Genomic DNA, 21,504 nt, shown 5'->3' with positions numbered 1-21,504 from the left:
GAAGAAATATGGTGCATCACCGCATTTTGTGAGAAATCTAACATTTCTAACATCCTAACAAAATAAAAGGAGGTTTGAAAGTGAATGCTGACAAAAAGTACACATATGAAAAATGCTATTTATTTACATTTTTGTGTGGTGCGACAAGTTGGTTTAAGGATATAAGCAGTCAAAGAATAAAAATGACTAATATTTCAAAATTTTAAACAAACTTTAGATATTTTCACAGAAAAAAACTAAAAATATATTGACCTAAATTTACAGTTAATGTAAAGTACAATGTGTCACAAAAAACACTTTCAGAATTACGGGGATATGTAGAAGCATTCCAGAGTTATTACTGCATACAGTGATAAAAGTCATATTTTTTTAAAATGGGGCTTGGCCATTTAGCTCAAAATAGGCTTGATAACTAATAGTTTAAACAAATGTATTGAAATAAAAACTGTAATATTAAATATTTTAAAATAATTTTCAATGACAATTACTGGTCATATTTCTTCTGACTAACTTGGAAAGAGTTAAGGCACAAAATCCACAAGAAGTCAGGATGGCCGAGTGGTCTAAGGCGCTGCGTTCAGGTCGCAGTCTCTCTTGGAGGCGTGGGTTCAAATCCCACTTCTGACATCACCTTTTCATGAAACTATACAGATTCTCAGTCAATTATTGATTAGATGGGGATCAAACCAAACTTAGCAATGGGCCTTAAAAAATCCGATCCCAAAGTTACCACTACCTGGGAGTCTTTGGGGAGAATCTGAAATTGTCGTCTATAAACGGAACTCTAGGACCGTGAAATAGTTTTTATGTGCATATGTTAGCTGTCTTGGCACTATAAAAATACTGCCGGCGGTCAATGGGGCGGGACTATTTCAACTCTTTGTGTTCTCTTTCCCTATTAGGGCGGAGACTCCACATCCTATGGGGCTGTTCTGGGAGATTTCTATAAACTGAATTGCCGGTAAGTCTAATTTCATATTTGATTACCTCATTCATCAATAGACCATAAAAATACTTAATAAACAAAAGCTTAAAAAGCAGGTAATCATAGTTTTAAAGTCTGAAATGCACATGCGATACTGACATCTAAGTTTCAGCACATTTTGGGACAAATGTTTTCACATTGAAAGTTAACAATCATTAAAATATTTTCTCTAAATTGTTGTCTCCTTTTTTGCTCCAATTATTTGCATTTAATAACAAATAAAACTTGATGTAACATTATGCATGCACATTGTCTTTTATGTGCAACCATCACCTGTCTCACAAACACAGGGTTTGAATGAACCTGATGAATGGAGTCAAATTGAAAATGTAAAAAAATCTCTGTCAAAATTGCTGTTTTTTTCTACTCATTCACAAAGAGTTAATGAAAGTTATTAAATATGTACAACAAAATAGCAGGAGTTTCAAATAGAAATCATGCTGCAAAAACCAGTCAAAGCAAAAATAAAAATATCTACTTTCAGGGGTTTCGCTTGACATTTGCCAAGTGTCTAGCACTCCTAAAGTTGTTTGTGTTTGGCCGAAATAGCTCAGATGGGAGAGCGTTAGACTGAAGATCTAAAGGTCCCTGGTTCGATCCCGGGTTTCGGCAACATCATTTTTCTTGATTCTTTACATTTTAAGGAGAAAATAAACAAAGCACGTGGACTGATTATTTAAACAAAATGTAAAAGGCCTAAAAATCTTAACTATCTACAGAAAATAAAATGTTAAAAAGATGAGAAATGGGAACTTTTCCATTTGAGCAAATTATTATTTTTTTGTAATTTTTCCTCTGTTTTGTTTATTTCCATTTCACTTAGCTGTAAGAGGATTTAAAGGGAACCTGATAGCTGATAAAGAAAGCATGTATCAGACACTAGCTGAATGATTTCAACCATGTATGTTTGACTATGAAATGCTGTGGTGTATATGAATTCATTGTGAGAAGTAATTTCTAAAATGGGGTCACTTTGGGGGGGTTTCTGCTGTTTTGGTACTTTTGGTACTCTGCAAATTTTACCTGCAAACTATTCTTGCAAAATCTGCATTCCAAAATCCAAATAGCGCTCTTATTTTCAAAGCCCTGCTGTGTGGCCAAACAGTAGATTCTGAAGAAATATGGTGCATCACCGCATTTTGTGAGAAATCTAACATTTCTAACATCCTAACAAAATAAAAGGAGGTTTGAAAGTGAATGCTGACAAAAAGTACACATATGAAAAATGCTATTTATTTACATTTTTGTGTGGTGCGACAAGTTGGTTTAAGGATATAAGCAGTCAAAGAATAAAAATGACTAATATTTCAACATTTTAAACAAAATTTAGATATTTTCACAGAAAAAAACTAAAAATATATTGACCTAAATTTACAGTTAATGTAAAGTACAATGTGTCACAAAAAACACTTTCAGAATTACGGGGATATGTAGAAGCATTCCAGAGTTATTACTGCATACAGTGATAAAAGTCATATTTTTTTAAAATGGGGCTTGGCCATTTAGCTCAAAATAGGCTTGATAACTAATAGTTTAAACAAATGTATTGAAATAAAAACTGTAATATTAAATTTTTTAAAATAATTTTCAATGACAATTACTGGTCATATTTCTTCTGACTAACTTGGAAAGAGTTAAGGCACAAAATCCACAAGAAGTCAGGATGGCTGAGTGTTCTAAGGCGCTGCGTTCAGGTCGCAGTCTCTCTTGGAGGCGTGGGTTCAAATCCCATATCTTACATCACCTTTTCATGAAACTATACAGATTCTCAGTCAATTATTGATTAGATGGGGATCAAACCAAACTTAGCAATGGGCCTTAAAAAATCCGATCCCAAAGTTACCACTACCTGGGAGTCTTTGGGGTGAATCTGAAATTGTCGTCTATAAACGGAACTCTAGGACCGTGAAATAGTTTTTATGTGCATATGTTAGCTGTCTTGGCACTATAAAAATACTGCCGGCGGTCAATGGGGCGGGACTATTTCAACTCTTTGTGTTCTCTTTCCCTATTAGGGCGGAGACTCCACATCCTATGGGGCTGTTCTGGGAGATTTCTATAAACTGAATTGCCGGTAAGTCTAATTTCATATTTGATTACCTCATTCATCAATAGACCATAAAAATACTTAATAAACAAAAGCTTAAAAAGCAGGTAATCATAGTTTTAAAGTCTGAAATGCACATGCGATACTGACATCTAAGTTTCAGCACATTTTGGGACAAATGTTTTCACATTGAAAGTTAACAATCATTAAAATATTTTCTCTAAATTGTTGTCTCCTTTTTTGCTCCAATTATTTGCATTTAATAACAAATAAAACTTGATGTAACATTATGCATGCACATTGTCTTTTATGTGCAACCATCACCTGTCTCACAAACACAGGGTTTGAATGAACCTGATGAATGGAGTCAAATTGAAAATGTAAAAAAATCTCTGTCAAAATTGCTGTTTTTTTCTACTCATTCACAAAGAGTTAATGAAAGTTATTAAATATGTACAACAAAATAGCAGGAGTTTCAAATAGAAATCATGCTGCAAAAACCAGTCAAAGCAAAAATAAAAATATCTACTTTCAGGGGTTTCGCTTGACATTTGCCAAGTGTCTAGCACTCCTAAAGTTGTTTGTGTTTGGCCGAAATAGCTCAGATGGGAGAGCGTTAGACTGAAGATCTAAAGGTCCCTGGTTCGATCCCGGGTTTCGGCAACATCATTTTTCTTGATTCTTTACATTTTAAGGAGAAAATAAACAAAGCACGTGGACTGATTATTTAAACAAAATGTAAAAGGCCTAAAAATCTTAACTATCTACAGAAAATAAAATGTTAAAAAGATGAGAAATGGGAACTTTTCCATTTGAGCAAATTATTATTTTTTTGTAATTTTTCCTCTGTTTTGTTTATTTCCATTTCACTTAGCTGTAAGAGGATTTAAAGGGAACCTGATAGCTGATAAAGAAAGCATGTATCAGACACTAGCTGAATGATTTCAACCATGTATGTTTGACTATGAAATGCTGTGGTGTATATGAATTCATTGTGAGAAGTAATTTCTAAAATGGGGTCACTTTGGGGGGGTTTCTGCTGTTTTGGTACTTTTGGTACTCTGCAAATTTTACCTGCAAACTATTCTTGCAAAATCTGCATTCCAAAATCCAAATAGCGCTCTTATTTTCAAAGCCCTGCTGTGTGGCCAAACAGTAGATTCTGAAGAAATATGGTGCATCACCGCATTTTGTGAGAAATCTAACATTTCTAACATCCTAACAAAATAAAAGGAGGTTTGAAAGTGAATGCTGACAAAAAGTACACATATGAAAAATGCTATTTATTTACATTTTTGTGTGGTGCGACAAGTTGGTTTAAGGATATAAGCAGTCAAAGAATAAAAATGACTAATATTTCAACATTTTAAACAAAATTTAGATATTTTCACAGAAAAAAACTAAAAATATATTGACCTAAATTTACAGTTAATGTAAAGTACAATGTGTCACAAAAAACACTTTCAGAATTACGGGGATATGTAGAAGCATTCCAGAGTTATTACTGCATACAGTGATAAAAGTCATATTTTTTTAAAATGGGGCTTGGCCATTTAGCTCAAAATAGGCTTGATAACTAATAGTTTAAACAAATGTATTGAAATAAAAACTGTAATATTAAATTTTTTAAAATAATTTTCAATGACAATTACTGGTCATATTTCTTCTGACTAACTTGGAAAGAGTTAAGGCACAAAATCCACAAGAAGTCAGGATGGCTGAGTTTTCTAAGGCGTTGCGTTCAGGTCGCAGTCTCTCTTGGAGGCGTGAGTTCAAATCCCACTTCTTACATCACCTTTTCATGAAACTATACAGATTCTCAGTCAATTACACTGGTCAACAGCATTTTTGGTGCCAAAGATATTTCATCGAATTTAGGGTATTTTTGGGGTGCTGATTCTGAATATGTCATCAGTTTTGCCAGATTGGCTCAAGTTTTTGAGATTTTTGGTATCTTATTTATAGCACTTGTTGGTAAATGCGACGCATCATCTCATTAAATTCTTTGGATTAGTACTTGAACTGAGCAGTTCTCAATATAGTTTTGTGTTAATTAGTGTTCTAAAAGTTTGTTCATAGCTTGATTTTTGCACTAACTTTATGTTGTTGTCTGTTTTCCAGTGAAAAGCATGAACTCATCAAGAAGAAGTTGTCTTAACGATCCAGACTCATTCTGTTACATTTGTGGTGAATACACACTGCCAAAACATAAAAGAAACATAACAGACTTCGTAAAAAAAGTGTATTTTGCCTATTTTGGGGTTATGCTTGGGGACCAAGACAAGTTTTGGGCACCACACATAGTGTGCAAAGCATGTATCGAATTATTACGAAAATGGAGCAAAGGACAAAGAAAAAGCTTCAAATTTGGTGTTCCAATGGTGTGGAGAGAGCCAAAAAATCATCATGATGACTGTTATTTATGGTAAACACAGGTACAGGCACATCTTCACAATGAGGGACAGGCCTTCTTGCAGATTCCATGTTACTCCCATTTTCGTTTCTTATGCTTATTGAATCCTTGCACTTGCACTGCACAGAAATAACAGTCATCATGATGATTTTTTGGCTCTCTCCACACCATTGGAACACCAAATTTGAAGCTTTTTCTTTGTCCTTTGCTCCATTTTCGTAATAATTCGATACATGCTTTGCACACTATGTGTGGTGCCCAAAACTTGTCTTGGTCCCCAAGCATAACCCCAAAATAAGCAAAATACACTTTTTTTACGAAGTCTGTTATGTTTCTTCTATGTTTTGGCAGTGTGTATTCACCACAAATGTAACAGAATGAGTCTGGATCGTTAAGACAACTTCTTCTTGATGAGTTCATGCTTTTCACTGGAAAACAGACAACAACATAAAGTTAGTGCAAAAATCAAGCTATGAACAAACTTTTAGAACACTAATTAACACAAAACTATATTGAGAACTGCTCAGTTCAAGTACTAATCCAAAGAAATTAATGAGATGATGCGTCGCATTTACCAACAAGTGCTATAAATAAGATACCAAAAATCTCAAAAACTTGAGCCAACCTGGCAAAACTGATAGCATATTCAGAATCAGCACCCCAAAAATACCCCAAATTCATTAAAATATTTTGGACACCAGAAAAAAAATTTTTTTTTGTTGACCTGTGTTATTGATTAGATGGGGATCAAACCAAACTTAGCAATGGGCCTTAAAAAATCCGATCCCAAAGTTACCACTACCTGGGAGTCTTTGGGGTGAATCTGAAATTGTCGTCTATAAACGGAACTCTAGGACCGTGAAATAGTTTTTATGTGCATATGTTAGCTGTCTTGGCACTATAAAAATACTGCCGGCGGTCAATGGGGCGGGACTATTTCAACTCTTTGTGTTCTCTTTCCCTATTAGGGCGGAGACTCCACATCCTATGGGGCTGTTCTGGGAGATTTCTATAAACTGAATTGCCGGTAAGTCTAATTTCATATTTGATTACCTCATTCATCAATAGACCATAAAAATACTTAATAAACAAAAGCTTAAAAAGCAGGTAATCATAGTTTTAAAGTCTGAAATGCACATGCGATACTGACATCTAAGTTTCAGCACATTTTGGGACAAATGTTTTCACATTGAAAGTTAACAATCATTAAAATATTTTCTCTAAATTGTTGTCTCCTTTTTTGCTCCAATTATTTGCATTTAATAACAAATAAAACTTGATGTAACATTATGCATGCACATTGTCTTTTATGTGCAACCATCACCTGTCTCACAAACACAGGGTTTGAATGAACCTGATGAATGGAGTCAAATTGAAAATGTAAAAAAATCTCTGTCAAAATTGCTGTTTTTTTCTACTCATTCACAAAGAGTTAATGAAAGTTATTAAATATGTACAACAAAATAGCAGGAGTTTCAAATAGAAATCATGCTGCAAAAACCAGTCAAAGCAAAAATAAAAATATCTACTTTCAGGGGTTTCGCTTGACATTTGCCAAGTGTCTAGCACTCCTAAAGTTGTTTGTGTTTGGCCGAAATAGCTCAGATGGGAGAGCGTTAGACTGAAGATCTAAAGGTCCCTGGTTCGATCCCGGGTTTCGGCAACATCATTTTTCTTGATTCTTTACATTTTAAGGAGAAAATAAACAAAGCACGTGGACTGATTATTTAAACAAAATGTAAAAGGCCTAAAAATCTTAACTATCTACAGAAAATAAAATGTTAAAAAGATGAGAAATGGGAACTTTTCCATTTGAGCAAATTATTATTTTTTTGTAATTTTTCCTCTGTTTTGTTTATTTCCATTTCACTTAGCTGTAAGAGGATTTAAAGGGAACCTGATAGCTGATAAAGAAAGCATGTATCAGACACTAGCTGAATGATTTCAACCATGTATGTTTGACTATGAAATGCTGTGGTGTATATGAATTCATTGTGAGAAGTAATTTCTAAAATGGGGTCACTTTGGGGGGGTTTCTGCTGTTTTGGTACTTTTGGTACTCTGCAAATTTTACCTGCAAACTATTCTTGCAAAATCTGCATTCCAAAATCCAAATAGCGCTCTTATTTTCAAAGCCCTGCTGTGTGGCCAAACAGTAGATTCTGAAGAAATATGGTGCATCACCGCATTTTGTGAGAAATCTAACATTTCTAACATCCTAACAAAATAAAAGGAGGTTTGAAAGTGAATGCTGACAAAAAGTACACATATGAAAAATGCTATTTATTTACATTTTTGTGTGGTGCGACAAGTTGGTTTAAGGATATAAGCAGTCAAAGAATAAAAATGACTAATATTTCAACATTTTAAACAAAATTTAGATATTTTCACAGAAAAAAACTAAAAATATATTGACCTAAATTTACAGTTAATGTAAAGTACAATGTGTCACAAAAAACACTTTCAGAATTACGGGGATATGTAGAAGCATTCCAGAGTTATTACTGCATACAGTGATAAAAGTCATATTTTTTTAAAATGGGGCTTGGCCATTTAGCTCAAAATAGGCTTGATAACTAATAGTTTAAACAAATGTATTGAAATAAAAACTGTAATATTAAATTTTTTAAAATAATTTTCAATGACAATTACTGGTCATATTTCTTCTGACTAACTTGGAAAGAGTTAAGGCACAAAATCCACAAGAAGTCAGGATGGCTGAGTGTTCTAAGGCGCTGCGTTCAGGTCGCAGTCTCTCTTGGAGGCGTGGGTTCAAATCCCACTTCTTACATCACCTTTTCATGAAACTATACAGATTCTCAGTCAATTATTGATTAGATGGGGATCAAACCAAACTTAGCAATGGGCCTTAAAAAATCCGATCCCAAAGTTACCACTACCTGGGAGTCTTTGGGGTGAATCTGAAATTGTCGTCTATAAACGGAACTCTAGGACCGTGAAATAGTTTTTATGTGCATATGTTAGCTGTCTTGGCACTATAAAAATACTGCCGGCGGTCAATGGGGCGGGACTATTTCAACTCTTTGTGTTCTCTTTCCCTATTAGGGCGGAGACTCCACATCCTATGGGGCTGTTCTGGGAGATTTCTATAAACTGAATTGCCGGTAAGTCTAATTTCATATTTGATTACCTCATTCATCAATAGACCATAAAAATACTTAATAAACAAAAGCTTAAAAAGCAGGTAATCATAGTTTTAAAGTCTGAAATGCACATGCGATACTGACATCTAAGTTTCAGCACATTTTGGGACAAATGTTTTCACATTGAAAGTTAACAATCATTAAAATATTTTCTCTAAATTGTTGTCTCCTTTTTTGCTCCAATTATTTGCATTTAATAACAAATAAAACTTGATGTAACATTATGCATGCACATTGTCTTTTATGTGCAACCATCACAAACACAGGGTTTGAATGAACCTGATGAATGGAGTCAAATTGAAAATGTAAAAAAATCTCTGTCAAAATTGCTGTTTTTTTCTACTCATTCACAAAGAGTTAATGAAAGTTATTAAATATGTACAACAAAATAGCAGGAGTTTCAAATAGAAATCATGCTGCAAAAACCAGTCAAAGCAAAAATAAAAATATCTACTTTCAGGGGTTTCGCTTGACATTTGCCAAGTGTCTAGCACTCCTAAAGCTGTTTGTGTTTGGCCGAAATAGCTCAGATGGGAGAGCGTTAGACTGAAGATCTAAAGGTCCCTGGTTCGATCCCGGGTTTCGGCAACATCATTTTTCTTGATTCTTTACATTTTAAGGAGAAAATAAACAAAGCACGTGGACTGATTATTTAAAGAAAATGTAAAAGGCCTAAAAATCTTAACTATCTACAGAAAATAAAATGTTAAAAAGATGAGAAATGGGAACTTTTCCATTTGAGCAAATTATTATTTTTTTGTAATTTTTCCTGTTTTGTTTATTTCCATTTCACTTAGCTGTAAGAGGATTTAAAGGGAACCTGATAGCTGATAAAGAAAGCATGTATCAGACACTAGCTGAATGATTTCAACCATGTATGTTTGACTATGAAATGCTGTGGTGTATATGAATTCATTGTGAGAAGTAATTTCTAAAATGGGGTCACTTTGGGGGGGGTTTCTGCTGTTTTGGTACTTTTGGTACTCTGCAAATTTTACCTGCAAACTATTCTTGCAAAATCTGCATTCCAAAATCCAAATAGCGCTCTTATTTTCAAAGCCCTGCTGTGTGGCCAAACAGTAGATTCTGAAGAAATATGGTGCATCACCGCATTTTGTGAGAAGTCTAACATTTCTAACATCCTAACAAAATAAAAGGAGGTTTGAAAGTGAATGCTGACAAAAAGTACACATATGAAAAATGCTATTTATTTACATTTTTGTGTGGTGCGACAAGTTGGTTTAAGGATATAAGCAGTCAAAGAATAAAAATGACTAATATTTCAAAATTTTAAACAAAATTTAGATATTTGCACAGAAAAAAACTAAAAATATATTGACCTAAATTTACAGTTAATGTAAAGTACAATGTGTCACAAAAAACACTTTCAGAATTACGGGGATATGTAGAAGCATTCCAGAGTTATTACTGCATACAGTGATAAAAGTCATATTTTTTTAAAATGGGGCTTGGCCATTTAGCTCAAAATAGGCTTGATAACTAATAGTTTAAACAAATGTATTGAAATAAAAACTGTAATATTAAATATTTTAAAATAATTTTCAATGACAATTACTGGTCATATTTCTTCTGACTAACTTGGAAAGAGTTAAGGCACAGAATCCACAAGAAGTCAGGATGGCCGAGTGGTCTAAGGCGTTGCGTTCAGGTCGCAGTCTCTCTTGGAGGCGTGGGTTCAAATCCCACTTCTAACATCACCTTTTCATGAAACTATACAGATTCTCAGTCAATTATTGATTAGATGGGGATCAAACCAAACTTAGCAATGGGCCTTAAAAAATCCGATCCCAAAGTTACCACTACCTGGGAGTCTTTGGGGTGAATCTGAAATTGTCGTCTATAAACGGAACTCTAGGACCGTGAAATAGTTTTTATGTGCATATGTTAGCTGTCTTGGCACTATAAAAATACTGCGGGCGGTCAATGGGGCGTGACTATTTCAACTCTTTGTGTTCTCTTTCCCTATTAGGGCGGAGACTCCACATCCTATGGGGCTGTTCTGGGAGATTTCTATAAACTGAATTGCCGGTAAGTCTAATTTCATATTTGATTACCTCATTCATCAATAGACCATAAAAATACTTAATAAACAAAAGCTTAAAAAGCAGGTAATCATAGTTTTAAAGTCTGAAATGCACATGCGATACTGACATCTAAGTTTCAGCACATTTTGGAACAAATGTTTTCACATTGAAAGTTAACAATCATTAAAATATTTTCTCTAAATTGTTGTCTCCTTTTTTGCTCCAATTATTTGCATTTAATAACAAATAAAACTTGATGTAACATTATGCATGCACATTGTCTTTTATGTGCAACCATCACAAACACAGGGTTTGAATGAACCTGATGAATGGAGTCAAATTGAAAATGTAAAAAAATCTCTGTCAAAATTGCTGTTTTTTTCTAGGGTCTAAGGGGTATCGTTTCTCCTTATGGAGAGTGACATACCATCTCTGGCTTGTCAAGGTAAGGAGGCTTATTTGCCGTACAATGCTCCTCTAGGAATTTAAATATGCAAATTGCCTCTTCTGAGAAAAAGAGATGGTATGTCACTCTCCATAAGGAGAAACGATACCCCTTAGACCCCATGTCCAGAGCCTCTCACCTAGCCAAATCAGTTCTCATGCTTCGCACTGACGAGGGCCAACAGCCCGAAACACCGTGTCTGCGAATTGAGATACTGATTTGGCTTTTATCCTAAGTCACATTGCACGACTCGTTAAAGGGTTGATTGTGACTTGTAGGATCGCTACTTCCAATAGGTGGCGCTGTAGAGTTTAAGTCCTCTTTTTCTCAGAAGAGGCAATTTGCATATTTAAATTCCTAGAGGAGCATTGTACGGCAAATAAGCCTCCTTACCTTGACAAGCCAGAGATGGTATGTCACTCTCCATAAGGAGAAACGATACCCCTTAGACCCCATGTCCAGAGCCTCTCACCTAGCCAAATCAGTTCTCATGCTTCGCACTGACGAGGGCCAACAGCCCGAAACACCGTGTCTGCGAATTGAGATACTGATTTGGCTTTTATCCTAAGTCATATTGCACGACTCGTTAAAGGGTTGATTGTGACTTGTAGGATCGCTACTTCCAATAGGTGGCGCTGTAGAGTTTAAGTCCTCTTTTTCTCAGAAGAGGCAATTTGCATATTTAAATTCCTAGAGGAGCATTGTACGGCAAATAAGCCTCCTTACCTTGACAAGCCAGAGATGGTATGTCACTCTCCATAAGGAGAAACGATACCCCTTAGACCCCATGTCCAGAGCCTCTCACCTAGCCAAATCAGTTCTCATGCTTCGCACTGACGAGGGCCAACAGCCCGAAACACCGTGTCTGCGAATTGAGATACTGATTTGGCTTTTATCCTAAGTCATATTGCACGACTCGTTAAAGGGTTGATTGTGACTTGTAGGATCGCTACTTCCAATAGGTGGCGCTGTAGAGTTTAAGTCCTCTTTTTCTCAGAAGAGGCAATTTGCATATTTAAATTCCTAGAGGAGCATTGTACGGCAAATAAGCCTCCTTACCTTGACAAGCCAGAGATGGTATGTCACTCTCCATAAGGAGAAACGATACCCCTTAGACCCCATGTCCAGAGCCTCTCACCTAGCCAAATCAGTTCTCATGCTTCGCACTGACGAGGGCCAACAGCCCGAAACACCGTGTCTGCGAATTGAGATACTGATTTGGCTTTTATCCTAAGTCATATTGCATGACTCGTTAAAGGGTTGATTGTGACTTGTAGGATCGCTACTTCCAATAGGTGGCGCTGTAGAGTTTAAGTCCTCTTTTTCTCAGAAGAGGCAATTTGCATATTTAAATTCCTAGAGGAGCATTGTACGGCAAATAAGCCTCCTTACCTTGACAAGCCAGAGATGGTATGTCACTCTCCATAAGGAGAAACGATACCCCTTAGACCCCATGTCCAGAGCCTCTCACCTAGCCAAATCAGTTCTCATGCTTCGCACTGACGAGGGCCAACAGCCCGAAACACCGTGTCTGCGAATTGAGATACTGATTTGGCTTTTATCCTAAGTCATATTGCACGACTCGTTAAAGGGTTGATTGTGACTTGTAGGATCGCTACTTCCAATAGGTGGCGCTGTAGAGTTTAAGTCCTCTTTTTCTCAGAAGAGGCAATTTGCATATTTAAATTCCTAGAGGAGCATTGTACGGCAAATAAGCCTCCTTACCTTGACAAGCCAGAGATGGTATGTCACTCTCCATAAGGAGAAACGATACCCCTTAGACCCCATGTCCAGAGCCTCTCACCTAGCCAAATCAGTTCTCATGCTTCGCACTGACGAGGGCCAACAGCCCGAAACACCGTGTCTGCGAATTGAGATACTGATTTGGCTTTTATCCTAAGTCATATTGCACGACTCGTTAAAGGGTTGATTGTGACTTGTAGGATCGCTACTTCCAATAGGTGGCGCTGTAGAGTTTAAGTCCTCTTTTTCTCAGAAGAGGCAATTTGCATATTTAAATTCCTAGAGGAGCATTGTACGGCAAATAAGCCTCCTTACCTTGACAAGCCAGAGATGGTATGTCACTCTCCATAAGGAGAAACGATACCCCTTAGACCCCATGTCCAGAGCCTCTCACCTAGCCAAATCAGTTCTCATGCTTCGCACTGACGAGGGCCAACAGCCCGAAACACCGTGTCTGCGAATTGAGATACTGATTTGGCTTTTATCCTAAGTCATATTGCACGACTCATTAAAGGGTTGATTGTGACTTGTAGGATCGCTACTTCCAATAGGTGGCGCTGTAGAGTTTAAGTCCTCTTTTTCTCAGAAGAGGCAATTTGCATATTTAAATTCCTAGAGGAGCATTGTACGGCAAATAAGCCTCCTTACCTTGACAAGCCAGAGATGGTATGTCACTCTCCATAAGGAGAAACGATACCCCTTAGACCCCATGTCCAGAGCCTCTCACCTAGCCAAATCAGTTCTCATGCTTCGCACTGACGAGGGCCAACAGCCCGAAACACCGTGTCTGCGAATTGAGATACTGATTTGGCTTTTATCCTAAGTCATATTGCACGACTCATTAAAGGGTTGATTGTGACTTGTAGGATCGCTACTTCCAATAGGTGGCGCTGTAGAGTTTAAGTCCTCTTTTTCTCAGAAGAGGCAATTTGCATGTTTTTTTCTACTCATTCACAAAGAGTTAATGAAAGTTATTAAATATGTACAACAAAATAGCAGGAGTTTCAAATAGAAATCATGCTGCAAAAACCAGTCAAAGCAAAAATAAAAATATCTACTTTCAGGGGTTTCGCTTGACATTTGCCAAGTGTCTAGCACTCCTAAAGCTGTTTGTGTTTGGCCGAAATAGCTCAGATGGGAGAGCGTTAGACTGAAGATCTAAAGGTCCCGGGTTTCGGCAACATCATTTTTCTTGATTCTTTACATTTTAAGGAGAAAATAAACAAAGCACGTGGACTGATTATTTAAAGAAAATGTAAAAGGCCTAAAAATCTTAACTATCTACAGAAAATAAAATGTTAAAAAGATGAGAAATGGGAACTTTTCCATTTGAGCAAATTATTATTTTTTTGTAATTTTTCCTGTTTTGTTTATTTCCATTTCACTTAGCTGTAAGAGGATTTAAAGGGAACCTGATAGCTGATAAAGAAAGCATGTATCAGACACTAGCTGAATGATTTCAACCATGTATGTTTGACTATGAAATGCTGTGGTGTATATGAATTCATTGTGAGAAGTAATTTCTAAAATGGGGTCACTTTGGGGGGGGTTTCTGCTGTTTTGGTACTTTTGGTACTCTGCAAATTTTACCTGCAAACTATTCTTGCAAAATCTGCATTCCAAAATCCAAATAGCGCTCTTATTTTCAAAGCCCTGCTGTGTGGCCAAACAGTAGATTCTGAAGAAATATGGTGCATCACCGCATTTTGTGAGAAGTCTAACATTTCTAACATCCTAACAAAATAAAAGGAGGTTTGAAAGTGAATGCTGACAAAAAGTACACATATGAAAAATGCTATTTATTTACATTTTTGTGTGGTGCGACAAGTTGGTTTAAGGATATAAGCAGTCAAAGAATAAAAATGACTAATATTTCAAAATTTTAAACAAAATTTAGATATTTGCACAGAAAAAAACTAAAAATATATTGACCTAAATTTACAGTTAATGTAAAGTACAATGTGTCACAAAAAACACTTTCAGAATTACGGGGATATGTAGAAGCATTCCAGAGTTATTACTGCATACAGTGATAAAAGTCATATTTTTTTAAAATGGGGCTTGGCCATTTAGCTCAAAATAGGCTTGATAACTAATAGTTTAAACAAATGTATTGAAATAAAAACTGTAATATTAAATATTTTAAAATAATTTTCAATGACAATTACTGGTCATATTTCTTCTGACTAACTTGGAAAGAGTTAAGGCACAGAATCCACAAGAAGTCAGGATGGCCGAGTGGTCTAAGGCGTTGCGTTCAGGTCGCAGTCTCTCTTGGAGGCGTGGGTTCAAATCCCACTTCTAACATCACCTTTTCATGAAACTATACAGATTCTCAGTCAATTATTGATTAGATGGGGATCAAACCAAACTTAGCAATGGGCCTTAAAAAATCCGATCCCAAAGTTACCACTACCTGGGAGTCTTTGGGGTGAATCTGAAATTGTCGTCTATAAACGGAACTCTAGGACCGTGAAATAGTTTTTATGTGCATATGTTAGCTGTCTTGGCACTATAAAAATACTGCGGGCGGTCAATGGGGCGTGACTATTTCAACTCTTTGTGTTCTCTTTCCCTATTAGGGCGGAGACTCCACATCCTATGGGGCTGTTCTGGGAGATTTCTATAAACTGAATTGCCGGTAAGTCTAATTTCATATTTGATTACCTCATTCATCAATAGACCATAAAAATACTTAATAAACAAAAGCTTAAAAAGCAGGTAATCATAGTTTTAAAGTCTGAAATGCACATGCGATACTGACATCTAAGTTTCAGCACATTTTGGAACAAATGTTTTCACATTGAAAGTTAACAATCATTAAAATATTTTCTCTAAATTGTTGTCTCCTTTTTTGCTCCAATTATTTGCATTTAATAACAAATAAAACTTGATGTAACATTATGCATGCACATTGTCTTTTATGTGCAACCATCACAAACACAGGGTTTGAATGAACCTGATGAATGGAGTCAAATTGAAAATGTAAAAAAATCTCTGTCAAAATTGCTGTTTTTTTCTAGGGTCTAAGGGGTATCGTTTCTCCTTATGGAGAGTGACATACCATCTCTGGCTTGTCAAGGTAAGGAGGCTTATTTGCCGTACAATGCTCCTCTAGGAATTTAAATATGCAAATTGCCTCTTCTGAGAAAAAGAGATGGTATGTCACTCTCCATAAGGAGAAACGATACCCCTTAGACCCCATGTCCAGAGCCTCTCACCTAGCCAAATCAGTTCTCATGCTTCGCACTGACGAGGGCCAACAGCCCGAAACACCGTGTCTGCGAATTGAGATACTGATTTGGCTTTTATCCTAAGTCACATTGCACGACTCGTTAAAGGGTTGATTGTGACTTGTAGGATCGCTACTTCCAATAGGTGGCGCTGTAGAGTTTAAGTCCTCTTTTTCTCAGAAGAGGCAATTTGCATATTTAAATTCCTAGAGGAGCATTGTACGGCAAATAAGCCTCCTTACCTTGACAAGCCAGAGATGGTATGTCACTCTCCATAAGGAGAAACGATACCCCTTAGACCCCATGTCCAGAGCCTCTCACCTAGCCAAATCAGTTCTCATGCTTCGCACTGACGAGGGCCAACAGCCCGAAACACCGTGTCTGCGAATTGAGATACTGATTTGGCTTTTATCCTAAGTCATATTGCACGACTCGTTAAAGGGTTGATTGTGACTTGTAGGATCGCTACTTCCAATAGGTGGCGCTGTAGAGTTTAAGTCCTCTTTTTCTCAGAAGAGGCAATTTGCATATTTAAATTCCTAGAGGAGCATTGTACGGCAAATAAGCCTCCTTACCTTGACAAGCCAGAGATGGTATGTCACTCTCCATAAGGAGAAACGATACCCCTTAGACCCCATGTCCAGAGCCTCTCACCTAGCCAAATCAGTTCTCATGCTTCGCACTGACGAGGGCCAACAGCCCGAAACACCGTGTCTGCGAATTGAGATACTGATTTGGCTTTTATCCTAAGTCATATTGCACGACTCGTTAAAGGGTTGATTGTGACTTGTAGGATCGCTACTTCCAATAGGTGGCGCTGTAGAGTTTAAGTCCTCTTTTTCTCAGAAGAGGCAATTTGCATATTTAAATTCCTAGAGGAGCATTGTACGGCAAATAAGCCTCCTTACCTTGACAAGCCAGAGATGGTATGTCACTCTCCATAAGGAGAAACGATACCCCTTAGACCCCATGTCCAGAGCCTCTCACCTAGCCAAATCAGTTCTCATGCTTCGCACTGACGAGGGCCAACAGCCCGAAACACCGTGTCTGCGAATTGAGATACTGATTTGGCTTTTATCCTAAGTCATATTGCATGACTCGTTAAAGGGTTGATTGTGACTTGTAGGATCGCTACTTCCAATAGGTGGCGCTGTAGAGTTTAAGTCCTCTTTTTCTCAGAAGAGGCAATTTGCATATTTAAATTCCTAGAGGAGCATTGTACGGCAAATAAGCCTCCTTACCTTGACAAGCCAGAGATGGTATGTCACTCTCCATAAGGAGAAACGATACCCCTTAGACCCCATGTCCAGAGCCTCTCACCTAGCCAAATCAGTTCTCATGCTTCGCACTGACGAGGGCCAACAGCCCGAAACACCGTGTCTGCGAATTGAGATACTGATTTGGCTTTTATCCTAAGTCATATTGCACGACTCGTTAAAGGGTTGATTGTGACTTGTAGGATCGCTACTTCCAATAGGTGGCGCTGTAGAGTTTAAGTCCTCTTTTTCTCAGAAGAGGCAATTTGCATATTTAAATTCCTAGAGGAGCATTGTACGGCAAATAAGCCTCCTTACCTTGACAAGCCAGAGATGGTATGTCACTCTCCATAAGGAGAAACGATACCCCTTAGACCCCATGTCCAGAGCCTCTCACCTAGCCAAATCAGTTCTCATGCTTCGCACTGACGAGGGCCAACAGCCCGAAACACCGTGTCTGCGAATTGAGATACTGATTTGGCTTTTATCCTAAGTCATATTGCACGACTCGTTAAAGGGTTGATTGTGACTTGTAGGATCGCTACTTCCAATAGGTGGCGCTGTAGAGTTTAAGTCCTCTTTTTCTCAGAAGAGGCAATTTGCATATTTAAATTCCTAGAGGAGCATTGTACGGCAAATAAGCCTCCTTACCTTGACAAGCCAGAGATGGTATGTCACTCTCCATAAGGAGAAACGATACCCCTTAGACCCCATGTCCAGAGCCTCTCACCTAGCCAAATCAGTTCTCATGCTTCGCACTGACGAGGGCCAACAGCCCGAAACACCGTGTCTGCGAATTGAGATACTGATTTGGCTTTTATCCTAAGTCATATTGCACGACTCATTAAAGGGTTGATTGTGACTTGTAGGATCGCTACTTCCAATAGGTGGCGCTGTAGAGTTTAAGTCCTCTTTTTCTCAGAAGAGGCAATTTGCATATTTAAATTCCTAGAGGAGCATTGTACGGCAAATAAGCCTCCTTACCTTGACAAGCCAGAGATGGTATGTCACTCTCCATAAGGAGAAACGATACCCCTTAGACCCCATGTCCAGAGCCTCTCACCTAGCCAAATCAGTTCTCATGCTTCGCACTGACGAGGGCCAACAGCCCGAAACACCGTGTCTGCGAATTGAGATACTGATTTGGCTTTTATCCTAAGTCATATTGCACGACTCATTAAAGGGTTGATTGTGACTTGTAGGATCGCTACTTCCAATAGGTGGCGCTGTAGAGTTTAAGTCCTCTTTTTCTCAGAAGAGGCAATTTGCATGTTTTTTTCTACTCATTCACAAAGAGTTAATGAAAGTTATTAAATATGTACAACAAAATAGCAGGAGTTTCAAATAGAAATCATGCTGCAAAAACCAGTCAAAGCAAAAATAAAAATATCTACTTTCAGGGGTTTCGCTTGACATTTGCCAAGTGTCTAGCACTCCTAAAGCTGTTTGTGTTTGGCCGAAATAGCTCAGATGGGAGAGCGTTAGACTGAAGATCTAAAGGTCCCGGGTTTCGGCAACATCATTTTTCTTGATTCTTTACATTTTAAGGAGAAAATAAACAAAGCACGTGGACTGATTATTTAAAGAAAATGTAAAAGGCCTAAAAATCTTAACTATCTACAGAAAATAAAATGTTAAAAAGATGAGAAATGGGAACTTTTCCATTTGAGCAAATTATTATTTTTTTGTAATTTTTCCTCTGTTTTGTTTATTTCCATTTCACTTAGCTGTAAGAGGATTTAAAGGGAACCTGATAGCTGATAAAGAAATCATGTATCAGACACTAGCTGAATGATTTCAACCATGTATGTTTGACTATGAAATGCTGTGGTGTATATGAATTCATTGTGAGAAGTAATTTCTAAAATGGGGTCACTTTGGGGGGGGTTTCTGCTGTTTTGGTACTTTTGGTACTCTGCAAATTTTACCTGCAAACTATTCTTGCAAAATCTGCATTCCAAAATCCAAATAGCGCTCTTATTTTCAAAGCCCTGCTGTGTGGCCAAACAGTAGATTCTGAAGAAATATGGTGCATCACCGCATTTTGTGAGAAATCTAACATTTCTAACATCCTAACAAAATAAAAGGAGGTTTGAAAGTGAATGCTGACAAAAAGTACACATATGAAAAATGCTATTTATTTACATTTTTGTGTGGTGCGACAAGTTGGTTTAAGGATATAAGCAGTCAAAGAATAAAAATGACTAATATTTCAAAATTTTAAACAAACTTTAGATATTTTCACAGAAAAAAACTAAAAATATATTGACCTAAATTTACAGTTAATGTAAAGTACAATGTGTCACAAAAAACACTTTCAGAATTACGGGGATATGTAGAAGCATTCCAGAGTTATTACTGCATACAGTGATAAATGTCATATTTTTTTAAAATGGGGCTTGGCCATTTAGCTCAAAATAGGCTTGATAACTAATAGTTTAAACAAATGTATTGAAATAAAAACTATAATATTAAATATTTTAAAATAAATTTCAATGACAATTACTGGTCATATTTTTTTTTCTGACTAACTTGGAAAGAGTTAAGGCACAGAATCCACAAGAAGTCAGGATGGCCGAGTGGTCTAAGGCGCTGCGTTCAGGTTGCAGTCTCTCTTGGAGGCGTGGGTTCAAATCCCACTTCTGACATCACCTTTTCATGAAACTATACAGATTCTCAGTCAATTATTGATTAGATGGGGATCAAACCAAACTTAGCAATGGGCCTTAAAAAATCCGATCCCAAAGTTAACACTACCTGGGAGTCTTTGGGGTGAATCTGAAATTGTCGTCTATAAACGGAACTCTAGGACCGTGAAATAGTTTTTATGTGCATATGTTAGCTGTCTTGGCACTATAAAAATACTGCCGGCGGTCAATGGGGCGGGACTATTTCAACTCTTTGTGTTCTCTTTCCCTATTAGGGCGGAGACTCCACATCCTATGGGGCTGTTCTGGGAGATTTCTATAAACTGAATTGCCGGTAAGTCTAATTTCATATTTGATTACCTCATTCATCAATAGACCATAAAAATACTTAACAAACAAAAGCTTAAAAAGCAGGTAATCATAGTTTTAAAGTCTGAAATGCACATGCGATACTGACATTATTATTATTATTATTATTTATTGTTATAGCGCCATTTATTCCATGGCTCTTTACAAGTGAGGAGGGGTATACATAATAAAAACAAGTACAATAATCTTGAACAATACAAGTCATAACTGGTACAGGAGGAGTGAGGACCCTGCCCGCGAGGGCTCACAATCTACAAGGGATGGGTGAGAATACAGTAGGTGAGATGACATCTAAGTTTCAGCACATTTTGGGACAAATGTTTTCACATTGAAAGTTAACAATCATTAAAATATTTTCTCTAAATTGTTGTCTCCTTTTTTGCTCCAATTATTTGCATTTAATAAACAAATAAAACTTGATGTAACATTATGCATGCACATTGTCTTTTATGTGCAACCATCACCTGTCTCACAAACACAGGGTTTGAATGAACCTGATGAATGGAGTCAAATTGAAAATGTAAAAAAATCTCTGTGAAAATTGCTGTTTTTTTCTACTCATTCACAAAGAGTTAATGAAAGTTATTAAATATGTACAACAAAATAGCAGGAGTTTCAAATAGAATTCATGCTGCAAAAACCAGTCAAAGCAAAAATAAAAATATCTACTTTCAGGGGTTTCGCTTGACATTTGCCAAGTGTCTAGCACTCCTAAAGTTGTTTGTGTTTGGCCGAAATAGCTCAGATGGGAGAGCGTTAGCCTGAAGATCTAAAGGTTCCTGGTTCGATCCCGTGTTTCGGCAACATCATTTTTCTTGATTCTTTACATTTTAAGGAGAAAATAAACAAAGCACGTGGACTGATTATTTAAAGAAAATGTAAAAGGCCACTTCTGACATCACCTTTTCATGAAACTGTACATATTCTCAGTCAATTATTGATTAGATGGGGATCAAACTAAACTTAGCAATGGGCCTTAAAAAATCCGATCCCAAAGTTACCACTACCTGGGAGTCTTTGGGGTGAATCTGAAATTGTCGTCTATAAACGGAACTCTAGGACCATGAAATAGTTTTTATGTGCATATGTTAGCTGTCTTGGCACTATAAAAATACTGCCGGCGGTCAATGGGGCGGGACTATTTCAACTCTTTGTG

The 21,504-nt window shown here is 37.0% G+C and overlaps 8 non-coding genes across 8 annotated transcripts; all 8 read left to right on the top strand.

Moving 5' to 3' along the window:
- Positions 1-544: 544 nt before the first annotated feature.
- TRNAL-CAG (transfer RNA leucine (anticodon CAG)) lies at positions 545-627 on the top strand. The gene has a single exon. It is a non-coding gene; the product is annotated as a tRNA-Leu (tRNA).
- Positions 628-1,524: 897 nt separating this feature from the next.
- On the top strand, positions 1,525-1,597 carry TRNAF-GAA (transfer RNA phenylalanine (anticodon GAA)). The gene has a single exon. It is a non-coding gene; the product is annotated as a tRNA-Phe (tRNA).
- A 2,025-nt stretch (positions 1,598-3,622) lies between these two features.
- On the top strand, positions 3,623-3,695 carry TRNAF-GAA (transfer RNA phenylalanine (anticodon GAA)). Its single transcript has one exon. It is a non-coding gene; the product is annotated as a tRNA-Phe (tRNA).
- Positions 3,696-7,035: 3,340 nt separating this feature from the next.
- On the top strand, positions 7,036-7,108 carry TRNAF-GAA (transfer RNA phenylalanine (anticodon GAA)). Its single transcript has one exon. It is a non-coding gene; the product is annotated as a tRNA-Phe (tRNA).
- A 2,016-nt stretch (positions 7,109-9,124) lies between these two features.
- Positions 9,125-9,197, top strand: TRNAF-GAA (transfer RNA phenylalanine (anticodon GAA)). Its single transcript has one exon. It is a non-coding gene; the product is annotated as a tRNA-Phe (tRNA).
- Positions 9,198-10,241: 1,044 nt separating this feature from the next.
- On the top strand, positions 10,242-10,324 carry TRNAL-CAG (transfer RNA leucine (anticodon CAG)). Its single transcript has one exon. It is a non-coding gene; the product is annotated as a tRNA-Leu (tRNA).
- A 4,742-nt stretch (positions 10,325-15,066) lies between these two features.
- TRNAL-CAG (transfer RNA leucine (anticodon CAG)) lies at positions 15,067-15,149 on the top strand. The gene has a single exon. It is a non-coding gene; the product is annotated as a tRNA-Leu (tRNA).
- A 4,747-nt stretch (positions 15,150-19,896) lies between these two features.
- Positions 19,897-19,979, top strand: TRNAL-CAG (transfer RNA leucine (anticodon CAG)). The gene has a single exon. It is a non-coding gene; the product is annotated as a tRNA-Leu (tRNA).
- The last annotated feature ends 1,525 nt before the right edge of the window (positions 19,980-21,504 follow it).

This window comes from Ranitomeya variabilis, chromosome 4, assembly GCF_051348905.1.
Source record: "Ranitomeya variabilis isolate aRanVar5 chromosome 4, aRanVar5.hap1, whole genome shotgun sequence".
In the NCBI taxonomy this organism is placed as follows: Eukaryota; Metazoa; Chordata; class Amphibia; order Anura; family Dendrobatidae; genus Ranitomeya; species Ranitomeya variabilis.
The sequence above is the reverse complement of the archived record's forward strand: the minus strand, read 5'-3'. Positions and strand labels throughout refer to the sequence as shown.